Source organism: Quercus lobata, chromosome 8 (genome assembly GCF_001633185.2).
Source record: "Quercus lobata isolate SW786 chromosome 8, ValleyOak3.0 Primary Assembly, whole genome shotgun sequence".
In the NCBI taxonomy this organism is placed as follows: Eukaryota; Viridiplantae; Streptophyta; class Magnoliopsida; order Fagales; family Fagaceae; genus Quercus; species Quercus lobata.
The window spans coordinates 36,144,674-36,154,716 of NC_044911.1; positions in this window are offsets into that span (position 1 = coordinate 36,144,674).

Genomic DNA, 10,043 nt, shown 5'->3' on the forward strand with positions numbered 1-10,043 from the left:
CTTTCAAGAGCATTGAAAACATAGTTAGGGTTTTCCTTTTATACCTAGCAGTGTTGGACTAAAAGCCTAAACGTTTTTGTGGGCTTGGGCCTGATTTAAATTCTGTAGTTTGTGATTTTCAATCGGTCAAGGCTTAAGTTCAATTGGTCAACCTCATTGAAATTAAATTCTCCTTTCTAAAGTTTGAATGTTCTTGAATCCTGACTTGTACTATTATGAGCAATGTCTAATACATAATCTAGACATGTTTTAATCTTAGTTTGCTAACATACATAAAAATAGAAATCTAAATATTCAATCCTAAATATTTAGAACCTAACAATATATATATATATATATATATATATATATATTTGATGAGAATATTGTAGCTTTATTAAGAAGAAGATAAATACACATCATGAGTAATAGGCGACTTAATCAGCAATGAATTTTCCTCTATCTAGGTTACAAAACTATCAGAATTGTTTACTTCTTTAGCATATTTTGCTAGGATATGTGCTGGTTTATTCCTTTGTCGTTCCACATGAGAGACCTAGGCTAATCGAAAAGCTAGGAGTTTTTGCCCGATCCCTTCCAAGATGTTTGAAATGGTAACTGGTGGAACATAAGAACCCATAAGAGCATCAGAAACAATCTTTGAATCACACTTGTTAGGCTAAAAATAAACATTTTCACATGTGTGAGCATGTGAGTCAATTATCTACTAAGTCAAAGTGCAATAGAAGTTACCAAAAATAAGGAGGAGTGCAGTAACCGTTTTTGTCTACTATAAATAAAGATTAAAGGTATTATCAGAGACAACAACAAAAATATGACAAACTAGATTCACATACCCGGTCAATAAAATGATAACTTTATGTTTGTAAGTGCGTTTGCCTCACATGAATTATCTAAGTCTAGTTTTTGTAATTTAACTTAGGAGTTTGTGTGATTTGAATCTTTCTTATTTGTATGAACTTGAATTCTGAATTAAGATATCTACGTATTGTGATTACATTGCTTGTTCCCTTATTTTTCTTAGTTGAATATTTTGTACTTTTGAAGTCCTATTAGTTTAGGCAGTGGCAGAGCCCATCAATTTGTTGTGAAGTCTTGTCTTGCAAGTAGTTCTTTCCAAGATAGTTTGTATTCTCACAAACAACACTCCAAGACCGCCTCACGTATACCAACATCCCAAGCAAAATAAATCCCTTCCTCTATGGCTTTTGCTTCAATCTCCAAAGGCCCAAGCAGTTGGTGAATCTTTTTGCTCATTGCTACTGTCACCTTTCCCTTATGGTCTCTGATAACCACACTGACACCAGCTTGCTCAATATGAGCAAAGGCCGCACCGTCCACATTGACTTTATAGCTATGTTCAGGTGGTAAGGTCCAAAATTCCTGCAAATTAACTCACAGTTGTTGAATAGAATGATTGACAATCTTGAACTCGTCTAGCATAGCTTGGGCCTTGCACAAGCGTAGTTGCAATTTATCGAGGGCTGCCATGTCTAGTGGCATTCCTACTAGACCACATACACCATGCTATCATAAATATTATCTCCAAAAGGCCACCACCAACATGTTGCACAAACACCAAATACCAGGCCAAGTCCAGAAATTCATAATACTGAACTCAATACATATCAGAAGTAACTCCAGATTGAAGCCACATCTCACGAGCAGTTCACACTCTCAAAACAAATGTCCACTAGTTTCGTCACACGACCCACAAGCCTCACACACAACCTCACCTATAACCTGACGATGGCACAGATTCTCTTTGGTGGGTAAAATGTTTCGGCCGGAAAACAAATACCGGACCGGTACCAAACTTAGACACACAAACTCTTCTCTCTACTTCTCATCGCGGTGATTTGTACTTTCTACCTTCTTCGTATGTTCTTCCCTTAACACTGATGGTGAGAGGCAACGCCAATGAGAAGCTGGCTGGCTGTGCCTCCTTGAGACAGGTGATGAAACTAGAGAGAGAGAGAGAGGAAACTAAGGGTCCGTTTGGATGGAAGAGTGGAAAATTGGGAGGATGGAAAATTAGTGAGAGGATGGAAAAGTGAGAGGATAGAAAATATTTAGTTTTCCCTCGTGTGTGTTTGGTTGGAAGGATGGAAAAGTGGGAGGGTGGAAAACTCTTTTGTTTGGTTGAAAAGAAAATTGAGAGGATAGAAAATGTAGTTAATTTATATAAATTGACTATTATATTCTTGTTACATAATAGGTAAGAAATATATTTATTTGTACTCATTAAATAATATTATGAAAATATTGAGGTAACATTTCTCAACATTTTTTATTCTTTATATCATTTGTCCTTTCTCAACCTTCTTCCCATCCATACGTTTTTCTTCTTCCTTTTTTTTGTTTTTTTGTTTTTTCCTCCTCCACATGTTGTCCTTATATCTCTATCCCCCTTCTTTTATTTTCTTTGTCTTCCTCATTCAAGAACGTTCCAGGCTTCCAGCTAGTGCAGGTGCAGCTCTCATTCTCTAGCGCTCTCTCCCTATGGTGTTTTTTTTTTTTACCTTGATTCCAGAGGGCATTTGTGTAAAAATGCCATAAGTCCACTTTTTGAATGAGATTTGTGGGCCCGGGAGAGAAAATTTTCTCCCGGGTTTTCCATCCTTAGTGTTTTTCATCTTTTGCCAAATAGTGGAAAACACTGTTTTCCACCCACTTTTCCTCCTTATGTTTTCCATCCTCCCTAAAATCACCCTAACCAAACACAATGTAAAGGAGATAGATTAGAAGTGAAAATAAATAAATGAATGAACTTTGAAAACTAAAAAGTTAAGTTTAAAACGTGTGAAGATAATGCGTTCTTTCGAAATTGGAGATAGGTGTCAAGTGACTAGGCCAAGCTTGTGATGTGAAGGAGAAAAAAAGAAAACAAAATGGAAGAGCTATCAATTAGGCCTGCTTGTGGAGCATTAAAAAAAACAGCTGTGAAAGAAAACTAACTCAAGGTGATAAAATGGAGGGAAGGAGCAATTAGATATAGGGATAAAAAAATATATATATATATATATATATATATTATAGCAAAGAATGTTGGGTTCGTTGCCTAATGTATTAGCCAATAGTTAAAAAAAAAAAAAATGGAACTATATTAATTGATTTAATAATTACTAAAAGATTTTTTTTTTTTTTTGAGAAACAATAATTACTAAAAGATTAAGATTAATATTGTAAAAGAAGTATACTATATATATATATATATTTAAAATTATTTGTTTAATATATCAATGAAAATAATTATTATTATATTTAACGGTAACCTCGAAACAGTACACTGGTATTGACAGGTACCAAAATATATCGTTCTACTAACTAAACCAAAATGGTCTTGGGTACGAAATTGACTCCCTTGGCAAAACATGCTTTTGATAATGTTGATTTCTTAACTTGGATTAATGAGAGTCATTGCTTCTTAAAGAAAACTCTTCTCTAAGATGTAATTTTTACTTTTCCATTTGAATAAAATTAACAATTTTTCTTATCCAAATATTTATACGTATATGCGATCACTTGCAAAGTCTATGAAAACATCAACAAATCAATTTCACATGAAAAAATCAATGTACCTACTAGCATTAATCAATATATAAATATATATATATATGTATATATATATATATATATATATATAAAAGTAGAGATCTCATGTGAAAGTGCATGAAGTCTTACCACCATGTGGTGCTCTAATTTTGCATTTAGCCATTTTTATCTCTTTTCATTTTTATTTTTTACACTATTATCAAAAAGTTCAAAATAACTTATTTTTACTACTATCTCATTAATTTCATGAGCTTACACCACGCGTTTCTTTCTTCTTCATGTCTTTTAGTATATGCACCGTTTTATTATTAAAAATAAAAGTAGAAAAATAAATAATTAATTAAGAACTAATAATAATAACTAACTATATAAGGCCTTGAGAAGAGATAGAGAAACACGAAAATGCTATGAATTGTTAAATGAAACGCACAGTTTCACTATTACCAAAATAAAACACTTAAGATTGACAAAGCATTGCCAAAGGTCTTGTAGCTAAATTGGCACCTCTCCATGTACAAAGTGCTTGGGTGTTTAGGGAGGATAGGGTTCGAGTTGTGGGGTTAGCAGCATATTGTAATTATTTCTCCAAAAAAAAAAAAAAAAAAAAAAAGATTGACAAAGCATTTGTAAGAGAGAGAAAGAGGAATCTGAGAGGCCACCATCTCTGTCATACTGACCTCCCACCATCAATCTGCTAAAACCTCTATGGGTATTTTTTTTTTTTCTTTTTAAATTAGGGGCTTAAATATGATTTAGGTTTGGGTAATTTGGTTGGATAACTTTTGTTTTTGGGTATATAAGTAGAGAGAATATTTGATGCCTAATGTAATGTCATATTTTACCATGATTTTAAATCATCTATAAGACACATGCATACACACTTGCCCACACCATATTTTAATGTCGCATGATCGATGAGTGGAAGGTGATAAGAGCAGAGGCGTAGCCAAGAATGAATACTTGGGGGGGGGGGGGCCGGGTTGTAACAGAAATATACTAAATATAATTCTTAAGTCTATTGGATACAAAATTATCAACTTTCATATATCATCATATACTTTCATATATCATATATCATCATATATCTTGTTTGTTGATAGGAAATTCATATATTTGTTTACGTGATCCTGGATCACAATCTATCTCTTCAAATTAAAGTTTTGGACATTTGGAGGGATGTTCATCAAGCATTGAAGTATTAACATTTGTTTCTATAGTCACATGTGTTCTAATTTCTGAATTGCTAACATCTTTTTTCTTAAAGAATGCATCAATTGTTTTTTGTTTGCTCATAATTCTTTTAGCTTTAAGAATATGACTCAAAAATTAACCTGAAAAAAATTTAAAAAAATAAAATTTTAATTAGAAATTTTTACTTAATTATATGAATGTTATTCATACTCAAGAAAAAAACAAAATTTCTACTATAATTTAAACAGTCAACCCATTTTTAATACAACTTTAATTAATAATAACCCCTCAAACAAAAACAAAAATAATTTAATTAATTTGTCTTTTATAATGTATTGGTTAATTTAATTATATAGCTTTAATTATTGTTGTTTAGCGTAACAATAAACTGTATTGCTTTAATTTATTTGTCATTAATTATACAATTAACTAATTATAGTATAATAGTGATACTGTAACTAATTAACTATCTATTGTATCCATTAGCTAATGGACTGCAACTAAAATAATATTAATCAATAAAAGTTGGATGGTGAAGTCCTTTAAAAAAAAACAAAAAAAAAAAACCCGATATTATTTATATTATATGATTTTCAAAATTTTTTTAAATTGTTTTTTTCCAAGTTTCAATTCCAAAATTGAAACTTGGGTAATATGTGAAGCTCAAGCCCAAGTACTGCAGTGAATAACTTCAAAATCCATTCAAAGTTTCTGAGCCTTAAAGAAGTCCAAACCAAATAGGATACAACAAGCCCAACCCAACACACAAACACACCAACCAAAAACAAAAACACTTATAACACACAAACACACAAACATTGTTGTGGTTGTACAACAGGACCCAAAAAAGAAAAAAATTGTTATGAGTGCAGGCGTGTAAGACGCAAGGGAGCACAGTGTGTGGACAGCCAAATTTAAAAAGAAAAAAAAAAAGTGAAAGTCAGCCAAATTGGCCAATCAGATTCTCACAGTTCCACAAAAAAAAAAAAAAAAAAAAAAAAAAAAAAAAAAGATGCTGAGTTTCATTTATATAAGTTTCATTTCATTCTTTATTCAGTCATTCAGTGAGATAAAGAAAGAGAGAGACTGAGAGTCTGAGAAAGAGTTAGAGAGAAAAACCTTGAGGGAGGGCCGGACTGCCGGAGGAAGCAACGAGCACCGCTCATCGAAGCAGAGGCAGAGGCGCAGAGCGATGAGTCGATGACCGATCTACCGTCTACGATGTCGATTTGCGATTCATTTCCTTTTTAATTTCGGTGAGATAAAGAGCGAGAGACTGAGAGAGAGTCAGAGAGAAAAAGAGCGAAATACCTTGAGGGTGGGCCGGAGGGAGCACCGAGCACTGGAGCAGAGGCAGAGCGATTTGCGTTCTCCGATCTCCGATCTGCGATGAGGGGTGACCAGGCGAGCGACGACGACGACGACGAGCTCGTTGCGGCGACGTGACCGTCCGTGGGTTACTGGGTTTGGTTTTGGTTTGTGTATTGGGGATTTTTTTTTTTTTTTTGATAAACACCTCTATGCTCTGTGTTTGGTTTGCTTTTGTATTAGGGTTTGATCTCTCTGCCAGCGACGACGCGACGTGATGGGATTCTGCCAGGTGCCAGCAACGTGATGGGTTCAATTTTTGATTCTCTGTATTTTTTTTTTTGGTTGAGAATCCGTGGGCTTGCCGTGAGCAAGCTACCTGTAATGGGCTCGCCGTGGGCTTGGTTTTGTTTTATATATATATATATATATATATATATATATATTTTTTTTTTTTCAGATTTTAGTTCAAATTTTTTTGGGTTTTTTTTTTCTTCGCTTGAAAGTAGAACAAATAAATTTTTTTTTTTTAATTTGATGGTGTTCCTAATTTTTGATTGAGGGTTGGGAGAATGGGTGAGAATTTGGGGGGGGGGGGGGCGGCTGTGTAATGTTAGGGGGGCCTATTTATTTTTTCTTCATAGTCTAATGGGGAAAAAAAAAAAATTTTGTAGGGGCCACGGCCCCCCCAAGCCACTATGTGGCTCCGCCCCTAGATAAGAGAGTTTGGTATACTTTCATTTCATGGTTTGCAATCTATAAACGCAACACATAGTAGTTGATTTTCATGGTCCTATTACTTTTTTTACATTTATTTTTGGTTTCATTTTTTTTTTTTTTTTAAATTTTAATCTTGCCATGAGAAGGCTGCAAATGTACAGTAAAGTTACTAAATTAATTTTTTATATCTCAAAATTTAAATATTTCTTTACTCTAATTTAGTTTATTTTTTCATTATAATATATATATATATATATATATAATATTCTCCAAAACCGTTTTATATAAAATATTATAAAATTATTCATATATCAAATGTACAACTTACTAGTTGGGTTAACGTGGCAACTAATGTTTGCTAGTATTAAAGAGTGAAATTGGCATTAACTGTTCAAAACCCACTTCTATTATTTCAAAGATAGCCTATTGTACGGTTTACCCATCACTCATCGATCAACCTAGCCTATGCTTGCAGGTTCCATCTTGAAATAGGGGGATTCATATTCTCAGAGCTTTTAAGAGATTCTCCCATAGGGTTCTTTTAATGTGTATCTTTCGTCTTAAAATAAACTAGTCGTTAATCCGTGCGATGCACGGGAAATGTATTGAGTACAATATATAATTTAATCTTTGTTTATTTTACTACAACACCAAAATTGAATTTGTAAAATAAAACCATATAGCTAAAACATTTGTTAACAGCTATACGTTTCAGACATTTATTAAACTATATTATTATTATTATTATTATTATTATTATTATCAACTTAACAGTATTTTAATATATGATACCAACATACTTCAAGAAAATGTCCAACACTGAAAACAATTTCGAAAACAAACTCAACTAAATATTTGATGAATAAATATATTACAATCTCTAATATAAGCCAAGAAATAAACTTTGAAACCAATATGAACAAAATCCACGTCAAACAAAACCATTTTGATCATTAAGAATATGACTCACTAAAGTCATGAAAAACACAGGATTCATTACCAAAAAAAAAAAAAGAAGCATCTTTAGTCTCTATAGATTTTGCTTAAGTACCCAGATACAATAACACATACTCACACAAAAATCATTAAAGAAAGAATCAAAGAACATACACAACATGTACATACGCTATGAAAGTAAAAATACGAAAAACAAAAGAGACGTAAACACGGACAATTAAAGAAAAAATATAGGAAAAAAAAGTTAGGAATAGAAATATAAGATAAAGATGGGTTACCCTCAAAAAGAATAATCCATGGATATTCATTGAAATCTTCTAGATAATTTCTGATAATAGAAAAAATAAAACCCAAAAGTTATGATGTTAAAACTTCCAAAAGGCCAAATTTTTTTTTTAAAAAAAAAAAATTCAGAAGATTCAAAACTTCAAAAATATTGAAATAAAACAATATATATATATATATATATATATTTATATAATTACGCAATAGGGAAATACAATAGAAAGAAGGGAATCTATGATTATAGCTTTTCTACTATTGAAATTGGTCAGACAATTAAATGTATTGCAAAAAATGAACTTAAAAATTCACAAATCTATAATTTTTATTGAACAAATCAAATAACCCTAACCTTGATGCATTGACTGAAGAAAGAGAGGAGTCCAATACATAAGTGGAATATGTGAATTGTGAAGCATGAGCCGTCCTCAAAAAAAAATCTTGAAGAAAAATAAGTTTTAAGAAGAAAATTGTGTTTTGGGGCTTAGGTTTTCTACGCAAGTAATTCTTAAATAGGAGAGAGTAGAGGCGGTGGGAGAGTGTTCTTATTTGGCTAGAAGTCTAATTTGCATTGGAAAAGGAAAACGGTGATGATGTGGAAAATTTAATTTAATTTAAATATTATATTTAAATATTGTACTGACGTGAAAAATTGTGGAAACTTCAAAAGTTTTGGTTATATATATATATATATATATATATAGATTATTCAGATGATGTCATATTATTATTCCACTAACTAAAATCTTAAAGCAATCATGTCACATCATTTATTAAAAAAAACAGCAAATTTACATGTCACATTTTTTAGTCTTTTATTTGTTTTTTTTAAACTTAGAAATCATTTAACAAAAAATTATTAGAAAAAAGAAAAAGAAATCACATTTTGAAATGAAGATCTCTTTTTTGAAATGAAGATCTCATGGTACCGAGCTTGTGTTTGACGAGGTCTCAAGGCCAAAAATAGATAGAAAACTTTCCAGAGACACAAACTTACACAACGAAGTTTATACAAAAAAATTTGGAAAATAAATCACCTCAAATTTCTGTAATAGAAAACTTTTGTGGGTTTGATTTTTGTCTTCTCAATTGGAATTCATGGTGGACTTCTCCCATGGTCAAATAAACCCAATAGAGAAATCTATGGCTAGCTAGCAGACAAAAATCAACGCAACTTGTCAGTGTCATTACTTAGCGCCCTAGAATAGACCCAGTCCATGGTCAAGATCAAGATGGTCGTTACCGTACCAACCCGGTATTTACCATTGTGTTAGTGCAGTGGTACCAAAACGCATTTATTTCGTACTTGTTACTGATCGTATCAACTGGTACAGAATAATTTATTTATTTTTATTTTTAATTATTTTTTTAAGTTTTGTAATAGCATAATGGTAATTTACTTATATTATTTGTTTTTTAATATGTAATAAACAATTAAGTTTTCTATTTATATATATATATTTTCTTTTAGTTGATGCTAAAGATTAAAAGTATGAAGAATTTATTCTGAATTGAGGTAATATTTTATGGTAAACTTTTATTTTTATTATATATATATTTATAAATATAAAAAATAGTGATAAACTTGAAACGTTATTGACCGATACTGAAATATATCATTCTGCTAGTCAAATCGGTATAGTCTTCGGTATGAGATTGACTCTCTTGATTTCAAACTATAAGTAGATAATTTAAATTTCAGTCAAGTCTCAAGTGAGTAAAATATTAAATTTTAAATCACAAACAAACAATTTAAATTCCAACAAAATTACAAGTGAATAAGTTATAATTTGCCCATAAATTTTTTTATAATTTTCAAACCCAAAGATACGATGGGTCATATAACTCACATGAACTTGGAACCACTAGGCTACCTCCATGGGTGATTCCAAAATCTATGAATTGTGATTGTATTTGTTTGATTTGATGAGATTTAAATATGGTACCTCTATATTATTCCCAAATGAAGCTCCATGGACCCAGATATAGGACAACTCGAAAGGGGAAAATGATACTAGTAGATTGTGGCC